Source organism: Piliocolobus tephrosceles, chromosome 2 (assembly GCF_002776525.5).
Source record: "Piliocolobus tephrosceles isolate RC106 chromosome 2, ASM277652v3, whole genome shotgun sequence".
NCBI lineage: Eukaryota > Metazoa > Chordata > Mammalia > Primates > Cercopithecidae > Piliocolobus > Piliocolobus tephrosceles.
The window spans coordinates 192,165,942-192,186,035 of NC_045435.1; the positions used below are offsets into that span (position 1 = coordinate 192,165,942).

At 45.1% G+C, this 20,094-nt stretch overlaps 1 protein-coding gene across 1 annotated transcript in view; it reads right to left on the reverse strand.

Moving 5' to 3' along the window:
• The window catches only part of PAK2 (p21 (RAC1) activated kinase 2), a 91,711-nt gene extending 73,523 nt beyond the window's left edge, over positions 1-18,188 (reverse strand). The window contains exon 1 of the mRNA XM_023214808.2: positions 17,880-18,188. The gene's annotated coding sequence lies outside the window, so the exon portion shown is untranslated. The remainder of the gene's footprint in view (positions 1-17,879) is intronic.
• Positions 18,189-20,094: the final 1,906 nt, after the last annotated feature.

The following is a 20,094-nucleotide window of genomic DNA, read 5'->3' on the forward strand; positions in this document are numbered from 1 at the left end:
CAGCTACTCGGGAGGCTGAGGCAGGAGAAATGGCGTGAACCCGGGAGATGGAGCTTGCAGTGAGCCCAGATCGCGCCACTGTACTCCAGCCTGGGCGACAGAGTGAAATTCTGTCAAATAAACAAACAAACAAACTACTCATCTGACAAGCTCTCTCTCAAATACTTCTTTCACTGCCATGTGACCTCTCCTCTGTCTCTGCGCTCCTACAGCAGTTAATATCATTCTCATGCCAGTTACTGATCTCGTGCCTCTCCATTCCAAATTCATCCTTTCTGTCCATTCTGAAAATGGATCTGGGGCCTTTCAGCACTTTTCCTTTGCCAGGGCATGATGCTGAGCTTTGTCGACACAGGGCGCTGGAGAGACATTACAGAAGACAAGGAGTTTGGCTTCCGGGTTCCAGCTGTCACAAGACTCCTGATGGGCAGGCAGCTCCTCCGGCATCAGACTCCAATAGGGAAGGGGGCCAGCAGCACTGAGTCTACTGGAACAGGGAGCCACCCCACATACTCCTTTTGGGCAGCTGTGTATCAGAGGTAACGATTCTCCTTGGCACCCTCAAGGGCAGATGTCAGCAACTTTTCCAACAAAGAACCCTTAAATGGCAGAAACTTCTCTGCCATTCAGTGATTTACAACCATGCTCTCTCCAGGCAGGGCGAGGGGTCTATCTCAGCCCTAGGGGTAGCAGCTGCCTCTTACTTTTGCTATTCCAACATTCTTTAGAGCTCTATTTATTTTTTTACTGGCTAATCCCTCATTACTGAATTACCCTGTTAGAGTCGGTCAATTACGCTTTTTCATGTTCAAATTACTGTATGGCTTCTCTCTCCTGACTGGACCCAGAAGGACAGAGTCCCAACCAACCATATGGTACTTGCACACCTCCTTGAAATTCAGTCACCTGGCTTCTAAATTTTCTCTTCTTTTTTTTTTTTTTGAGATGGAGTTTCACTCTTGTTGCCCAGGCTGGAGGCAGTGGCGCGATCTCAGATCACCGCAACCTCCGCCTCCTGGGTTCAAGCGATTCTCCTGCCTCAGCCTTACCGAGTAGCTGGGATTACAAGCACACGCCACCACACCTGGCTAATTTTGTATTTTTAGTAGAGACGGGGTTTCTCCATGTTGGTCAGGCTGGTCTTGAACTCCTGATCTCAGGTCTCCCAAAGTGCTGGGATTACAGACGTGAGCCACCGTGCCCGGCCCTAACGTTTCTTAAACTGGCTGGCAGGTAACACTTTCCATACAGCTCTGTATCTATCTGACATATTTAACATAATGCTTTTAACACAGAGGCACCAACAAACATTTCAACTCACACTTTGAATCAAGACTCATAAATATCCCATACACCTTCAGCAGTTTCAGGCCCTTATGAACAAGTAAACACTTTCTAATGACACATTTTGTTTCAGAATCTTCACCAGCAAAGCACAGACAATTTGGATAACATAAGAATGCATCCTTATGCATTCAAACTGCCCGAACTCACAGACCAGTCATGGTTACAGGCCATAATGTGGCTGCACATGAATGATGCCTACTTATGACTGTAGAAATTTGAACAATGAGGTAAGAAATCATGCTCAGAGTCCAGGTGCAGTGGTTCATACCTGTAATCCCAGCACTTTGGGAGGCTGAGGTGGGCGGATCACCTGGGGTCAGGAGTTCGAGACCAGACTGGCCAACATGGAGAAACCCTGTCTCTACTAAAAATAGAGAAATTAGCTGGGTGTGGTGGTGGGCACCTGCAATCCCAGCCACTCAGGAGGCTAAAGCTACAGTGAGCTGAGATCGCATCGCTGCGCTCCAGCCTGGGCGACAGAGCAAGACGCTGTCTCAAAACAAACAAACAAAAAAACTGAAAATAACCCAGGTGTGCACCATCCCAGCTACTTGGGAGGCTGAGGCAGGAGGATCACTTAAGCCCAGAAGTTCAAGACTAGCCTGGACAATACAGAAGACCCTGTCTCTTTCGTCCATACAATGGAATACCATTTGACTGTAAAAAGGAATGAAGTCCTGATAGATGCCACAACATGGATGGACCTTGAAAACATGGTGCTGAATGAAAGAAACCAGTCACAAAAGACCACATATTGTATCATTCCATTCATAAGACAAAAAATAGATTAGCGGTTATTTGTGGGGGGACATGAAATAAGGAGTGACTGCTATTCAGTGCAGTATTTCTCTCTGAAGTGACGTAAATATTCTGTAATTAGATAGTGGAGATGGCTGTATAACTTTGTGAATACACTTTAAAAACCCACTTAACTGGCTGGGCGTGGTGGCTCATGCCTGTAATCCCAGCACTTTGGGAGGCTGAGACAGGCAGATCATAAGGTCAGGAGTTTAAGACCAGCCTGGCCAGTATGGTGAAACCCTATCTCTACTAAAAATACAAAAATTAGCTGGGCGTGGTGTTGCGCTTATGTAATCCCAGCTACTTGGGAGGCCCAGGCAGAAGAATCGCTTGAACCCGGGAGGCGGAGGTTGCAGTGAGTCGAGATTGCGCCACTGCACTCCAGCCTCCAGAATGGGCAACAGAGCAAGACTCTATCTCAAAAAAAAAAAAGAAAACCCATTTAACTGTATACCTTAAAGGGTGAATTTTACTGTCTATGAATATGTTTTTCAAAATTTAAGGAATTTTTTTTTTTTTTTTGAGGCGGAGTCTCGCTCTGTCGCCCGGACTGGAGTGCAGTGGCCGGATCTCAGCTCACTGCAAGCTCCGCCTCCCGGGTTCCCGCCATTCTCCTGCCTCAGCCTCCCGAGTAGCTGGGACTACAGGCGTCCGCCACCTCGCCGGCTAGTTTTTGTATTTTTAGTAGAGACGGGGTTTCACCGTGTTAGCCAAGATGGTCTCGATCTCCTGACCTCGTGATCCACCCGTCTCGGCCTCCCAAAGTGCTGGGATTACAGGCTTGAGCCACCGCGCCCGGCAATTTTAAGGAATTTTTAAGGAAAAGAAAGAAACCACGTTGGGCCAAACATGGATGCAGAGAGCAAGAGAAATTGACCTGAAATAGAGGCAGAGGCAAGGATGAAGAGTTTGCGTCTGGTGAAGAAGATACTCTAAAAAATATGCCAGAGGCTCCCAGGGCAATGAGAAAAGAAGAGTTCTAGAAATAATCTGAAGAGTGGAAGCATCACTGGAATAATCAGCCAGTCTCACAATGGGACTACTTCCACAGTGACAAAAACCATTTATAGTATTTGCTGTGTTCAGGAAAAGATCACTTGAATGACCTCACAGCCATGCCTTCTACCTTCTATGCTTACTCTTCATGCCTGAAAAGGCTGATGACAGGCATCTGGATTATTTATTCTGCTAGTAACATTTCTATCCAGTGACAGAAAAATATGAGAATAAAAATGTGTAGTTTTTTCATTTTTAATAAATTAACATCCTTGGATGGGTGTGGTGACTCATGCCTGTAATGCCAGCACTCTGGGACACTGAGGCGGGCGGATCACTTGAGGTCAGGAGTTCAAGACCAGTCTGGGCAACATGGTGAAACTGTGTCTCTACTGAAAAAAATATAAAATTTAGCCAGGCGTGATCATGAGTGCCTGCTGTTCCAGCTACTCAGGAGGCCGAGGCATGAGAATCACCCGAACCCAGGAGGTGGATGCTGCCGTGAGCTGAGATCGTGCCACTGCACTCCACCCTGGGCAATAGAGCAAGACACTTGTCTCAAAATACAAAATACAATACAATACAATACAAAATAAAACAAATACTATCACTTCATTCTCCTACTTAAAACCTTCTCATGGTTCTTAAGGTAAAGCCCAACAGTGCATCATCATCCGGCTGCTAACTTTCTAGACTCATCTCATTTTAGTCTTCCCCTCTTTGGGCTTTAAGTTTTTTCTGTTCTTACTGTTTCTTTAATTGCCATCGGAAGCTTTCACACATGACCTCCCTGGACACAGGACTTTAATGCTGAAACCAGGAAAGCCATGGACACACCAGAATGAACTGATGACTCTACTTTCTGTCCACCACCTCCACCCGGCAAACACCTACTTCAAGTACTAGCTTAAATGTCATTCTCTCAGGAAACCTCTGACACCTCTTCATTGCCACAAGCGTAGGTTTATTTCCTTTTATCTCAACATTCATCACACTGGATTTGCTTTTTTAACGTCTGTCTTCTCTAACTACATACCAACTCCACAGGCACGGACCCAGTGAGTATCTGTCTTGTTGACCATTACATCACCACCACACTGGACGCTGTGCTTAGCCCAGAGTAGGTGATGAGTCATTATTTCTTGAATGAATTCATCAGTGAATGGAAGGATTTCATCTGTGACAGCATCAGAATTAAAGGGTTTTTCCTTCTTTAGACTAGTGGAGACCCAAGCAAGTTTGAAGAGACATTCACTATTCTATCTCTTTTAAGGTCACTATTCTAGAAAGCTAAGACGAATGAATGCTCCATTTATCTTGTTCATCAAAACTGACCCAGAAACCTCATCCCTTAAGCACCGTATGTTCAAGATGAGACCCCAGGTCATTAGTCTAAACTCTCACTATTCAATCTCTAATGCAAGTACTCTCAGTATTTATAGCAGATCATCTTCCTAACCAGAAGATGGGATTCCAGGCAACAGGAACAGTAAGTATGATGTAGCTCATGAGACAGCAAGGAGATCACAGGCCAGAGGTAGCAAGCAGTGGAAAAAAAAACTAGGCTGAGTGGGGCCAGAAAGGTGCAGGTGCTGGGCAATAGGGAGCACCTGGAAATTTGAAGGGTTTGGTGTTAATAGTTTTTTCTATCCTTATATAATAAAAGGAGTATATGAGCATCACAAAAACCTCAAACCAGAATAAAGTCTAAAGTAAAAAAAGAATAACCCTAAGTCCACTTCTCAGAGATACCGGTTTTTGATATTTTCACACTAGAAGTTACTAAGCAGGGAAATGACATAGATGGAAAAAATAACAGAAACTCTTCATAAATCTCTCCTGTTGGATACAGTGAGTTCTAGATTTCTCTTCAAAGAACCAGTATTGTCCTCCATTTTAAAGTTTAACTTCCGCATAGTTTCAGTCAACAACCTTTTCCACCACTTTTAATCAGTAGTTCATATCTGTTACCCTGGTCGCCTGCTCCGTCCTGACTCATCCTGGTCACCTGCTCTGACCTAAGTCACGTTTAGTTACCTGTTCCTAACCATCCTTCCCACTAAACTACTCACCCCGCCACTCTGGCTCATACCTCTGGTCTCTTTAAAACAGCCAATTGGAATTAGCTTAGACTGTGCGGTCCAACCCTAGCCAACAGGGGAACGACACAGCAGTAGGGGATTCCTGGATTCCTGTGTCAGGAATACAAACCCGTTCCCCTCCCTTGTTCAGGTGTGCTCTGACCATTGTTCCATCTGCGAGAGCACCCTTTCTGCAAAAAGTAAAATTGCCTTGCTGAGAAAATTAAATTTATGCTTGAGTGCTATTTCTTTGCCGCACCAAGGAACAAGTATTTTGTTTCTTTCTTTCTCTTTTTTGTTTTGTTTTTTTTGTGTTTGTTTGTTTTGAGATGGACTCTTGCTGTTGCCCAGGCTGGAGTGCAGTGGCACAATTTCGGCTCACTGCAACTTCCACCTCCCGAGTTCAAGCGATTCTTCTGCTTCAGCCTCCTGAGTAGCTGGGATTACAGGCACGTGTCACCATACCCAGCTAATTTTTGTATTTTTAGTAGAGACGGGGTTTCACCACATTGGGCAGGCTGGTCTCGAACTTCTGACCTCATGGTCCTCCAGCCTCGGCCTCCCAAAGTGCTGAGATTACAGGCGTGAGCTACCACACCGGGCCCAAGCATTTTGTTTCTAATACTCCTAGTTTATTCACTCATTCAAATATTTATTAAGTGCCTAAAAGAGTCTCAGTTTGGAGCTCACAAATAACAATGACTACTCTGAAATGAGTTAAGGAGCTGACAGGGCCCAGTGGAATGCACTGGAAAGGGGGACCCAGAGTTCCTATTTAGATGAGAGTAATTAAGCAAAAAAAACCCCAGAATTGGCTTTTGACGGATGAAAAGGAATTTGTCAGGAAAAGAGAGAGAGGAAGGGATCTGTATACAGAGGCCACAGGGAGTGTAAAGGCATTTTGTAATTCAAATGTGACCCTTTTTTCTTTTTTTTTTTTTTTTTGAGACGGAGTCTTGCTCTGTGGCCCGGGCTGGAGTGCAGTGGCCGGATCTCAGCTCACTGCAAGCTCCGCCTCCCAGGTTTACGCCATTCTCCTGCCTCAGCCTCCCGTGTAGCTGGGACTACAGGCGCCCACCACCACGCCCAGCTAGTTTTTTGTATTTTTTAGTAGAGACGGGGTTTCACCATGTTAGCCAGGATGGCCTCGATCTCCTGACCTCGTGATCTGCCCGTCTCGGCCTCCCAAAGTGCTGGGATTACAGGCTTGAGCCACCGCGCTGGGCCTCAAATGTGACCCTTTTTCTCTTTTTCTTCTTCCCCTTGGCTTTCACTCAATCACATTAAAAAAGTGAAACAATGACAAAGCGTGAAGGAAGTCAAGTGGTGAGGCTCAGAAAATGCTTCAAAACTGCCTGACAGGGAACAGGGAGAGAACAGGTCAGCAAAAAGAAAGATTACTAAAAAAGCTGGAAGAAGGGGCCAGGTGCAGTGGCTCACACCTGTAATCCCTGCACTTTGGGAGGTTGAGGCAGACGGATCATCAGCTCAGGAGTTCAACACCAGTCAGACCAACACAGTGAAACCCCGTCTCTACCAAAAATACAAAAATTAGCCAGGCATGGTGGCACACACCTGTAATTCCAGCTACTAAGGAGGCTGAGGCAGGAGAATTGCTTGAACCCAGGAGACGGAGGTTGCAGTGAGCCGAGATTGTGCCACTGCATTCCAGGCTGGCAACAAAGCGAGACTCCGTCTCAAAAAAAAAAAAAAAAGTCTGGGCGCGGTGGCTCACGACTGTAATCACAACACTTTGGGAGGTCGAGGTGGGAGGACCACCTGAGGTCAGGAGTTCGAGACCAGCCTGACCAACATGGAGAAACCCCAACTCTACTAAAAATACAAAATTAGCCGGGCGTGGTGGCACATGCCTATAATCCCAGCTACTCAGGAGGCTGAGGCAGGAGAATCACTTGAACCTGGGAGGTGCAGGTTGCAGAGGGCCGAGACTATGCCATTGCACTCCAGCCTGGGCAAGAAGAGCCAAACTCCACCTCAAAAAAAACAAAAACAAAAAAGTCAGAAGAAGAAACGCGTAAACACCCTGAAGTCTAGTTTCCCCTAATTTTGGCCATGAACCCCAAATAGCAATTCAAAATGGAAAAATGGGGAAGGAGAGTCCATAGACATGAAAAATTTTCAACCTCACTAGATTTATCAAACAGATGCAAAATGGAACAAGATACCATTCTCCTACTACCGAAGTGAAAATCTATCAATCTGAGGTAACATCTTTTATTGAAAGATGAAGGTCAAGATTGATATTACTACTTAAATGATTACCTAAGTTACAAAAAAATCGAAACAGGCTTACTCTAGTAAATAATGGTATCAAATCAGAAGTCCCAAATCTCCACCAATACAATTTATATGAGGTCTTTGAAGGATTTCAACTAGCTTTAAGGTCAACCGTACTGAAAAAAGACTTGTGACCCAGCCATGCTCTGCCTCATAAAACAAAGTTCAACCATCGGCCTAAAAGAACATATGAAGATACCTTGTCTCTCTCTCCACTAGCCATCCCTTTATTTGGAGACTCCAGAGTCTATTTTGAAGAATCAAGGCGGAATTAAGAATTGGTCAGCCACTCCTCTGATAAACAGACGCAGTTTTTGTGGCAGCCATGGTTCCTTATCTTCTCTGATGTCTCCACGTACATTCAGGGAGACTACCAGGTGCAAATTCCAGAAAGCAAACCAGGAAGTGTGTGTCTGCGCCAGTGTGCAGGTAAGGTTCCAGCGGGGCGGGGCTGTGTAAGGGCAGGAAAACCGGAAGGACACCCTGCTTCCGAGGTTTAGTGAAGTAACAAGGAGAGTGTTATGTTGTGGGTGTAACATCAGAATCAGAAAACCCCTAACAGCAGCAAATGCTAGAAATCAGGGCCACTCTCATACATCAGCTCAGACTCACACAGACAGAAACAGGGTAGGGTAAGATCCTACTACCTTAGCCCAGAATACCATATGAAGAGGAATGTCTATTAATCACTGGAAATCAGGCTGGGAGCTGTGTATTTATCCCAGGGCAATACATCTGAGAAGTGGTTTCGTCAGAACTCTAGTCCCCTGTAGAGGCAAGAAAAACCCACACACATTTCTGACAAATGCACATCAGATAGGACGTAACAGTTACTGTTCAATGGTAAGTAAGCAGTAAGAAATCCCGCACTGATCCTAACAACAAGAGAAAACCACAAGGAAGATCACCCTTCCCACAAAAGCAGAACCTAACTTACTTCAGGAACTTCCCGTCACGATCTGGCAAACCACACAAAACAGGCCGCCTATGGAGACAGGAGACCAGGATGAGATAAGATCATTTAAGAAAAGTGAGATAGATTGTAAAAGGATACAAAGAAATTAAGAGTGCAATAGCAGAAATAAAGCCAACATTGGAAGTGAAAAAGAGAAATCAAACGAGTGATAAAAAGGGCAAACATCTGAGCAGCTCACGTAGGGGACAGAAATGGTGAGCCAGCCTAATAATTACACATGTTTTCAAGGAAGGAAACAGAACAATTGAAACAAAAGTAATCACCAAAAGTATCATTGGAAATTTTTTAAAAAGCACCAAGTATAAAGATCATAAGGAACTAATGCTTCAGGCAACATTAGTGAACATGTACAAGTCAGAATCTGTCAAAATATTTTAAAAAAAAGAAAAAGGAAAATTCCTACCACCATCCAGGCATAGGAAAAAAACAAAATGATTAATGTAAGGCGGCAGAACATCATCAACAGCTTTTCTGAGGGAAGTTAGCAATCTAAATCATTAAATGTGGCTTACAGGTACTCCTAGTGAAAATACTAGCTGAAAACATATACTAGATGATATACATCATTAATGAATTTAAATATAAAACTGAGAAAACTGGCAATGAGCAATAAATTCATATAAATAAGGTTTAAATAACTTGTGTTAATACTAAATGTAATTACTGAGATAAAAGAAATAATTAGGCCAGGTGTGGTGGCTCTCACCTGTAATCCCAGCATGTAGGGAGGCTGGGGCAGGAGGATGGGATCACTTGAGCCCAGAAAATTAGGCAGGTGTGGTATCATCCACCTGTAGTCCCAGCTACTCAGGCGGCTGAGATGGGAGGACTGCCTGAAAGACTGCAGCAAGCTTAGGTTGCACCACTGCACTTCAAACTGGGCAACCTTCCTATATCTGAAGATTATAAGATTTTTTTTCTCAGGTAGGGCACAGTGGCTCATGCCTGCATTCCCAGCACTTTGGGAGGCCAAGGTGGGCAGATCACAAGGTCAGAAGATCGAGACCATCCTGGGCCACATGGTGAAACCTCGTCTCTACTAAAAATACAAAAATTAGCCAGGCCTGGTGGCAGTTGCCTGTAATCCCAGCTACTCAGGAGGCTGAGGCAGAGGCAGGAGAATCGCTTGAACTCGGGAGGCAGAAGTGGCAGTGAGCTGAGATCGCACCACTGCACTCCTGCCTGGGCGACACAGGGAGACTCCGTTTCAAAAAGAAAAAAAAAAAAAATTTTTTTTTTTCTCTTAACTCATTCTCATGTTATCCTCTTCACCTCCATGGTGAGCTTGGGACAAGAGGGAGACCTTGTCTCAAAAACAAATAGGCCAGACATGGTGGCTCATGCTTTTAATATCAGCACTTTGGGAGGCAAAGGCAGGTGGATCACTTGAGGCCAGAAGTTTGAGACCAACATGACAAAACCCTGTCTCTACTAAAAATACAAAAATTAGCCGAGCATGGTGATCCATGCCTGTAATCCCAGCTATTCGAAAGGCTGAGGTCAGGAAAATTGCTTAAACCAGGGAAGAGGAGGTTGCAGTGAGCCGAGATCGCACTCCAGCCTGGGCAACAGAGTGAGACTCTATCTCAAACAAACAAATAAAACAAAATTACCAAAAGAAGATGGAATTAGAAACATGAAATATACAAAAAATACATTAACAATATTCTGTGTCCCAAGTTCACCATGGAGGTGAAAGGAGGATAAAGTGAGAAAGGGTTAATAGAAAAAATCTTGTAATCTTCAGATACAGGAAGAGTCAAAACAATTTTCTTTTTCAGGCTTACGGATCAGAAATTTTTTTTTCAATTTAGATTTAGACTTGAATTCACTTAAGCTAATATACTTTAAAAACAGAATGTAGGGCAGGCACGGTGTGGCTCACGCCTGTAATCCCAGCACTTTGGGAGGCCGAGGCAGGCGGATCATGAGGTCAGGAGATCGAGACCATCTTGGCTAACACGGTGAAACCCCGTCTCTACTAAAAATACAAAAAATTAGCCAGACGCAGTGGTGGGCGCCTGTAGTCCCCGCTACTCGGGAGGCTGAGGCAGTAGAATGGTGTGAACCAGGGAGGTGGAGCTTGCAGTGAGCCAAGATAGCGCTACTGCACTCCAGCCTGGGCAACAGAGCAAGACTTCTGTCTCAAAACAAAAACAAAAAAAACGAAAAACAAAAAACAGAACATATACATTCCAAATATCTGAGATAAAAGCAAACCAAATACAATTTACAAAGCAAAAAAAGAAAACATTGATAGTGAACAGATAAACGAAAGTGGTATAATACATAGAATGGAATATTATTCACCCTTAAAAAGGAATTAAGTACTACAGGTTGAGTATCCCTTATCCAAAATGCAAAATGCTTGGGGCTAGAATTGTTTCAGATTTCTAATATTGGAATATTTGCATATACATAATGAGATATCTTGGGGATGAGACCTAAGTCTAAATATGAAATTCATTTGTGGCTGGGTGTGGTGGCTCACACCTGTAATCCCAGCACTTTGGGAGGCCCAGGCAGGCAGATCACTTGAGATCAAGAGCGAACTGTCTTGTTGACAGTTTCCGTCAATAAGACCGAAACTGTCTTTAAAAAAAAGAAATTCATTTGTGTTTCATAAATGCCTTATATATATATAGCCTAAAAGTAATTATGTATATGTATATAAATTTTTGTGTTTTGGGGGGACAGTCTTGCTCTGTCGCCAGGCTGGAGTGCAGTGGCATGATCTGGGCTCACTGCAACCTCTGCTTTCTGGGTTCAAGAGATTCTCATGCCTCAGCCTCCCAAGTAGCTGGGATTACAGGTGCACACCACCAAACCCTACTCATTTTTCTATTTTTAGTAGAAAACGGGGTTTTACCATGTTGGCCAAGCTGGTCTTGAATTCCTGGCCTCAAGCAATCTACCCACCTTGCCCTTAAAAAGTGCTAAGATTACAGAAGTGAGCCACTGCACTTGGCCAATATTTTAAATAATTTTGTGCATGAAACACAGTTTGCATTAAGTACTTATATATGGAATTTTCCATTTGTGATGTCATGGCAGCACTCAGAAACTGTTGGATTTTGGAGCATTTCAGATTTTGGATTTTCAGATTAGGGATACTGAACCCATACTATATGCTACAAAATGGATGAACCCTGAAAATACTGTGCCACATGAAATAATGAGCGAGACACAAAAGGACAAACATTGCATGATTCCAGTTATATGAAATACAGAGGATAAATAGAAGAGGCAAGTTCATTGAGACAGAAAATAGATTAGAGATAGGCTACTAGGGGTTGGAGGTAGGCAATGAGGAGTTCAGTGTCTAATGAGTACCGAGTTTCAGTTGGGGAAGATGAAAAAAATTCTGAAGCTAGATGGTGGGGAAAGTTGTACCACAATGTGAGTGCTTAATGCCAAAGAACTGTACACTTAAGAATGTTTAAGATGGTAATTTTATGTTACATGTATTTTACAACAATTTAAAAAAGCAACAATGAATCATTAAAAAACAGAAAGCATTAAATAAAATAACAGAAACCTACCAGAAAGCATTTATTAAAATAAACATGTTTCGGGATTAAAAAAAAAAAAAAAACACTTTATTTTAGGTTTTAAGCATTCATTTTTAATGCTTTAAGCATTAACATGCTTTAAAATATTAATATGTTTTAAGCATTCATTTTGGAATAAAGCAAAAATAAACTACATGCAATTTTAAAGACACAACAAAAAACAGTAAGGAAAGATAATGTTGAATATATTGAACAAAAAAGAAAGTACACACAGGAATTTAAGACAAGCAAAATATAAGACGCAAAAATGTTAAATAGGACAATCGTTTGAATGGATGAGGTATAATTCATAATAAAGATCGAGAGGTGTAGAATTTACACATGTACCAAATAACACTGAATCAAAACATGACAAAAATTATCAGAGTTGGGAGAATGAGCACTTAAGCCACAGACTTAGAAAAAAAAATCTGCATAAGAAGTATCTACCAGCCTGGGCAACAGAGTGAACTGTGTCTACAAAAGGACTTTAAAAATTAGCCAGGTACAGGCCAGGCACAGTGGCTCACGCCTGTAATCCCAGCACTTTGGGAGGCTGAGGTGGATGGATCACCTGAGGTCAGGCGTTTGAGACCAGCCTGGCCAACATGGTGAAACCCCATCTCTACAAAAAAATACAAAAAATTAGCTGGGCATGGCGGCAGGCACCTGTAATCCCAGCTACTTGGGAGGTTTAAGGCATGAGAATCACTTGAACCCAGGAAGCGGAGGTTGCAGTGAGCTGAGATCGCGTCATTGCACCCCAGCCTGGGTGTCAAGAGCGAAACTCCATTAAAAAAAAAAAAATAGCCAGGTAGGGTAGCGTACCTGTAGTCCTGGCTACTCTGGAGGCTGAGGTGAGAGGATTGCTTGCGCCCAGAAGCTCGAGGCTGCAGTGAGTTCTGATCGCACCACTGCATTCCAGCCCGGGCAACAGAGCAAGACTCTATCTCAAAAAACAAACAGAAAACAATGAGACACTACTACCTACTGGAATGGGTAAAATCCAAAACCATGATAACATTACACACTGGAAAGGATATGAAGCAACAGGAACCCTCACATCCACTGCTGGCGGGAATGCAAAATGGTGCAGCCACTTTAGAAGACAGCTGAATAGTTTCTTACAAAATGAAATACATTCTTACCATACACTCTAACAATCACGCTCCTTCCTATTCACCCAAATCAGCTGAAAACTTATGTCCACCCGAAAACCTACACATGAGCACTTGAACACACATTTTTTCAAAGATATACAAATGGTCAGTAAGTGCAGCATGAAAAGAGGCTCAACATCACTAATTGCTGGGGAAATGCAAATCAAAACTAACGTGATACCACCTTATACCCATTAGGATGGCTACTATTAAAAACAACAGTTATGTTAAAAAGAATGTAGAGAGACTGGAACTGCTGTGCACTGCTGGTGGAAAGGTAAAGTGATACGGGCACTGTGGAAAGCAATACAGTGGTTCCTCAAAAAATGAAACACGGCACTATCATATGACCCAGCAACTCCATGCTAGGTATGTCCCCAAAAGAACTGAAAACAAGGTCTCAAAGAGGTGTCTGTACACCCACGTTCGTAGTAGCATTATTCTCAGTACCTAAAATACGGAAGCAACCCAAGTGTCTACTGATGCATCAATGGACAAGCAAAATCAGGTAAACACATACACGGGAATACTCTACACCCTAAAAAAAAGACATTCTTTTTTTTTTGAGATGGAGTCTTGCTCTGTCGCCCAGGCCGGAGTGAGCGGCGCCATCTCAGCTCACTGCAAGCTCCGCCTCCCAGGTTCACGCCATTCTCCTGCCTCAGCCTCCCGAGTAGCTGGGACCACAGGTGCCGCCACCTCGCCCAGCTAATTTTTTGTATTTTTAGTAGAGACGGGGTTTCACCGTGTTAGCCAGGATGGTCTCGATCTCCTGACCTCATGATCTGCCCACCTCGGCCTCCCAAAGTGCTGGGATTACCAAAGTGCTGGGATTACAGGCATGAGCCACCGCGCCTGGCCAAAGAAAAGAAATTCTGACATGCGACAACACAGATGAACCTTCAGAATTAGTGAAATAAGTCATAAAAACACAAAATATTATTCCACTTACATAAGGTACTTAAGAGTAGTCAAAATCATGCAGACAGGAGAATGGCGCGATCTCAGCTCACTGCAGCCTCTGCCTCCTGGGTGCAAGCAATTCTCCTGCCTCAGCCTCCAGAGTAGCTGGGATTATAGGTGCCTGCCATCATGTCCGGCTAGTATTTTTATTTTTAGTAGAGAATACTAAATTCTCTACTAAAGAATAGTAAAGAATATAGGTTTTACCATGTTGGCCAGGCTGGTCTCAAACTTCTAGTTCCACGTGATCTGCCCGCTGCAGCCTCCCAAAGCGTTGGGATTACAGGTGTGAGCCAACACACCCGGCCTACAAGGCAGTATTAAATCTAAATTTAGGAGTATCAACTCCACAGCATATAAGAATAGGCTATTAACTAACGTTTATTAAGAACTATACTTACAGAATACCGGCATTCCCTCATTTGATCTAAATGTTCCTATGAAACTGGTATTATTATTTTTATTATCCCCACCTTACAGATGAGAAGTCTTGAAAAGAATGTGTATCTTGCCCAGGATAAAGCAGTACAGCAAGAATTCAAACACAGGACTCCAGCTCCTAACCACATGGGATACATGGAGTAAGTTCTTTTTTTTTTTTTTTTGAGACGGAGTCTCGCTCTGTCGCCCAGGCTGGAGTGCAGTGGCCGGATCTCAGCTCACTGCAAGCTCCGCCTCCTGGGTTCACGCCATTCTCCTGCCTCAGCCTCCCGAGTAGCTGGGACTACAGGCGCCCGCTAACACGCCCGGCTAATTTTTTGTATTTTAGTAGAGACGGGGTTTCACCGTGTTAGCCAGGATGGTCTCGATCTCCTGACCTTGTGATCCGCCCGTCTCGGCCTCCCAAAGTGCTGGGATTACAGGCTTGAGCCACCGCGCCCGGCCACATGGAGTAAGTTCTAAAGTAACTCAGGGAGAGGAGGCTGGAGCACTGAAATCCTGAATCAATGTTCAGACTCACTACCCTTCACCAGGCAGGTGACCCTAGAAGGGAAGAAGCGAGGAAACTCAACTCTGATCACAGAAGAAAACAACCAGTATTTTATTTTTGGGGGGCCATGAGGGTTTTTTTTTCCTTTCCTATTCTGTTCTGTTAAGGCACAAAAAGGATCCTAGAAAGAGCTCGGACACACAATTTGCAATTAATACCCTCCCTCTGATTAGTCTGGAAACTTAACAAACTGATCAAAACCCTTACGACTGAAAGTCTTGAAGATGACCCAGTTTCAAATTTTAATCAAAAGTGGAAAAGTCAGAAAGCCAAACAAAATGCTATCTCAAGTATTATTATAATAATCAATTTTGATAGATAAAAGATAGGAAGAATCTAACAATACCTACTTATTTTGTCCTTGGCTACTTGACAAAGTTCTTAGATATTAGAAAAGTATAATTGAAAGTTTCTCTTTAGCTACCTGAACAAGTTCTAAATTGTCTCTCTTAAAAAGTATAATTGAAAAGAAATAGAAACTGTTGGTGCGGTGCAGTGGCTCACGCCTGTAATCCCAGCATTTTGGGAGGCTGAGGCAGGCAGACCACCTGAGGTCGGGAGTTTGAGACCAGCCTGACTAACATGGAGAAACCCCATCTCTACTAAAAATACAAAATTAGCCGGGCGTGGTGGCTCGTGCCTGTAATCCCAGCTACTCGGCAGGCTGAGGCAGGAGCATAGCTTGAGCCCGGGAAGCGGAGGTTGCAATCGCACCATTGCACTCCAGCCTGGGCAACTGAAACTCCGTCTCAAAAAAAAAAAAAAAAAGAAATATTGTTAACCGCATCTACTTCGGAACCTGTCTAACATAAAGATCAGAGAGCCCTATCACTTGTATACTCGAACTACAAACTTAATTTTGAATTTGGGTTTGCAAAGTGAGTATTAAACAGCACGGAGTCCAGTTATCTCTCTGAATGATAGTAAACCATAAACCAAGGCCCTAAAGGAAGTGAAATACACAGGAACTCTTCCTTCATAAAAATATCTGCTGATTAGAAGAAACTAGCAGAGAAGCCAACACCTACAGACCAAGTTTCAAACTCCAACAAAACTCCAACCTTTCTACATCTTAATCCCTCAGGCCAATAAAACACCCACTCAGTTAAGGACAACTGATACTACTATTTAAGAAATGATGACAGTATTGAAGCTGAGTATTGGAGCCATTTTTTTCAGAGCCTTGCTGAAGAGAAAGGTAACAATGGGCTAGTTAGTGAAAACACAAAATACACTGAATTTAGGTCAACCTCTGTTACCAAATCGGAGAGCTGGTTTAAGACCTACATCTATCACAGGTTCACTTTCCATAATAAGGGTCAATCGGTGTGCTTGGCTAATAAACAGCTCGAAAAGATTTAATAGCCGAGGATGACAGAGTGAAAAAGCTGCCTGAAATCCATTCTCCTAACAGAACATGAAAAAGGCCCTTCATATATACACGAGCATGAGTGGGTTTTACAAAAGCCAAAGACCTTCTGGCGAAGTGGACAAGTTTTAACCTGCTTTAAAAATTACTGTTCACTGCCTTCATCCCAATCTAACTTTATTGAGTGTTATTCTATTGGACAACCCTACAAAAACAAAACCCCCAGAGCAAATTCTTGTACATTTCAATATCCTGCCTACTTATAAGAGCGGAAGAGTCGAAAGCAGCAGGGGAAAAAAACGTGACGTGCACAACCTTGATCCAAAACACAGCTCTTCGTAGTCTAATTTTAGGCCTAACCATTTTGTCTTTCTATAAAAGTTAAAAAAGAAAACAAAGAAACGACCCATCACCTGTAACGCAGAAGTGAGAGAATGATTTCAACGGGAGTTCCTTATGTATCGAGGGAAAACACATCACGCTCACACTGCCCAGAGAATAGTACTATTAAAATTAAGATACAAGGATGGGTACCTCACACCCACTGACGAGGACACGCTTCTGTTCTTGGATGACTTATCTTTAAAGAATCAGTCAAAAGGTTGAGTCCACAGAGAAATCTGTGGCAACGTTTTGTGTTTGTGCGTGCGTTTCCAAGAAAGCCAGACGTGGTGTAAAACCAATCTTAACTTCGCCTAAGTTATCTAAAGCAGCAAATCCCACCCCTAGGCTGAAGCTCCAGCAGGAGCGAGGAGAAGCTCCGAGAATTCCGCCCGTCAGCGGGGCCCTCCAGCGCCCGGGACGCTCCACGTTTTCACCAGTGTGGAATGTGGAAGAGGCTGCAGGCTGGAGCTGAGAAAACAGTGAAGCTACTGGCGACAATATTCCTGAGCAGTGAAACCGGGGTGAACAGAGAGCCAGCAAGGAGGGGCTGAGAGTCAGTGAGAGAGGAAACATCAAGGAACAAAACCGGAGAGTCTGGTCCAGCATTAAGAAAACGGAGCAAAGGAAGAGGGTGAAACGCGAGGGAAGGGGAGACCCAGAGTCGGCAGAGCCCGTGGCGCCGCGCGGTTCAGGGCAGGGCTGGGTCCAGGAAGAGTCAGACCTCGGCAGCCCAGCAAGCTTCCCATTTCGGGCTAAAGCCAGCGAAGAAAACGGCCCTGGGGAGCAGACAATGAGCCACCGCCCCAGGAGCCGCGGCTCCCGGCACGCAGGTGGCGGCTTCCCGGCCCCGCGCGGGGCAGGTCGGCCGTCCCGGGCCGCTCCCGCCCGCCAGGCCGCGGAAAAGGACGGAGGAGGAAGAGAGCCCGCCCGCGTTCCGCGCCGGCCGGCCTAGGTGCACTTACCCCAGGCGAGGGAAGGTCCCCGCCCAGCGAGGCGCCTCGGTCAGAGCTCCCGGCGGGCTGCGGAGCCGCCCCGGGCCAGCGCGCGGCGCGGGAAGGGGAGGGGAGGGAAAGGGAAGCGGGGCGGGAAGAGACGCCGCGCGGGAGCAGCCGCTGCTACCGCTAGGCCCAGCGGCGGCGGAGCCCTGCGGCCGCCAGGGAGGGGAGGGGAGGGTGCCTTCGGCAATGGCGACGGCCCGGGCCGGAGGGGAAGCGGAACCGCCGCCGCCGCTGCGCGTGGCCACAACCCTGGAGGAGGGCGACGGCGGGGAGCGGTGCGGGGCGGGGCCCGAACTCAGAACCCCTCCCGCCCAGAAGCCGGAGCTCCCCGGGGTGGAGACGAGCGCCACCTCCCATGGGCAGGCCCGCGCGGGGGCCGCTGGGAGTGGTAGTTCGGTGATAGACGGTGCTGTTACTCGTTTGGTAGTCTTTGTATTGAGAGGAGCAGCCAGTCCCTCATTTAATTCAGCACTGTCTCCAAGCGGATTTCTGCCGACGGAAGACGCTGACAGACGATTGCTGTTACACACATCTGCTCCGCGACATTTGTTTCTGGGAATTCATACGTTATCCATTTTGCTTTTTTGCTTACAAATTCTTAACTTAAATTTTGCTGCTAAATTAAGTCCCATCTTCTTGCAGATTAAGACTTCCCTATTTTATCCACGGAGGAGTTCATCAATGTTTCACTTATTCTACAAATATCTGAGTGTCTAATATGGACTAGACACTGTTAAGCATCAGAAATACATGGGTGGGCCAGGTGCAGTGGCTCACGCCTGTAATCCCAGCACTTTGGGAAGCTGAGGTGGGCGGATCACCTGGGGTCAGGAGTTCGAGACCAGCCTGGCCAACACAATGAAACCCCGTTTCTACTAAAAATACAAAAATTAGCTGGGCATGGTGGCACGCATCTGTAGTCCCAGCTACTCGGGAGGCTGAGGCAGGAGAATCACTTGAACCCAGGAAGGAGGAGGTTGCAGTGAGCCAAGATCGGGCCACTGCACTCCAGCCTGGGTGACAGAGCCAGACTCCGTCTCAAAAACAAAACAAAAAGCACAAAAGAAATGCAAGGGTGAACACAATTCACCAAGTCTTTGTGGAGCTTCTATGAAGACGTAGTAATTAAAGTAGTCACACCTGGTATGAGAAAAAACTTGGTGAGGTTACTTTGGATAGGGTGGTCGGAGAAGGCCTCATTAAGGAGGTGACACTTAAGGCAAGAACAGAAAGAGACAGCACCCAGAGAAGAAAAGCAATACAGGCAGGAAAAGAAAGAAAAGGGCTTGCTTGCTACGGTCAGGAAGAAGGCCTGTGTGGCTGGGGCCTGGAACAAGAAGGCAGTACTATTAAGAAAACACTAGAGCAGACAAGATTCAGGTCATGAAAGGTCCTGAATGCCGTGGTAAAAAGCCTATGCTTTATTAAAAGGCTTTTAAGCAGGCAAGTGATGTTACCTGGCTTACACTTCAAGATCACTAGACTGCAGTGTGGACAATGGAGTACAGAGATGCAAGAACAGAAGGGAAATAAAGTAGGAAGGCAGTGGAAAGAAAGAGAGATTGTGCTTCTCTGTCAATGTAGAGCAGAAAACTCAATTGATGCAGAGGGTACAGGAGAGAAAGGAACCAAGGAGCAACATGGCACAGTAAGAGATAACCTGAAAAATGCTCTGATTAGGTGTGTTTAATAAACACACAGAAGGCCGGGCGCACTGGCTCAAGCCTGTAATCCCAGCACTTTGGGAGGCCGAGACGGGCGGATCACGAGGTCAGGAGATCGAGACCATCCTGGCTAACACGGTGAAACCCCGTCTCTACTAAAAAATACAAAAAGCTAGCCGGGCGAGGTGGCGGGCGCCTGTAGTCCCAGCTACTTGGGAGGCTGAGGCAGGAGAATGGCGTCAACCCGGGAGGCGGAGCTTGCAGTGAGCTGAGATCCAGCCACTGCACTCCACGAAGACTCCGTCTCAAAAAAATAAATAAACAAACACACAGAAACACTGGGTAAACATGGCATTGTTTCAAAGGCACAGCTTGCAAGAATGAAAACAGAATGCTTCTGACAGTCTTCCAAACTTCACACTCAACCTGAAGAAGGGGCAGGAAACCAGAGTGGTAAGCAGGGCAGTGAAGCCATGGTTGTGTTGAGGGCACCTACTTATCTAAGAAATCTCGAG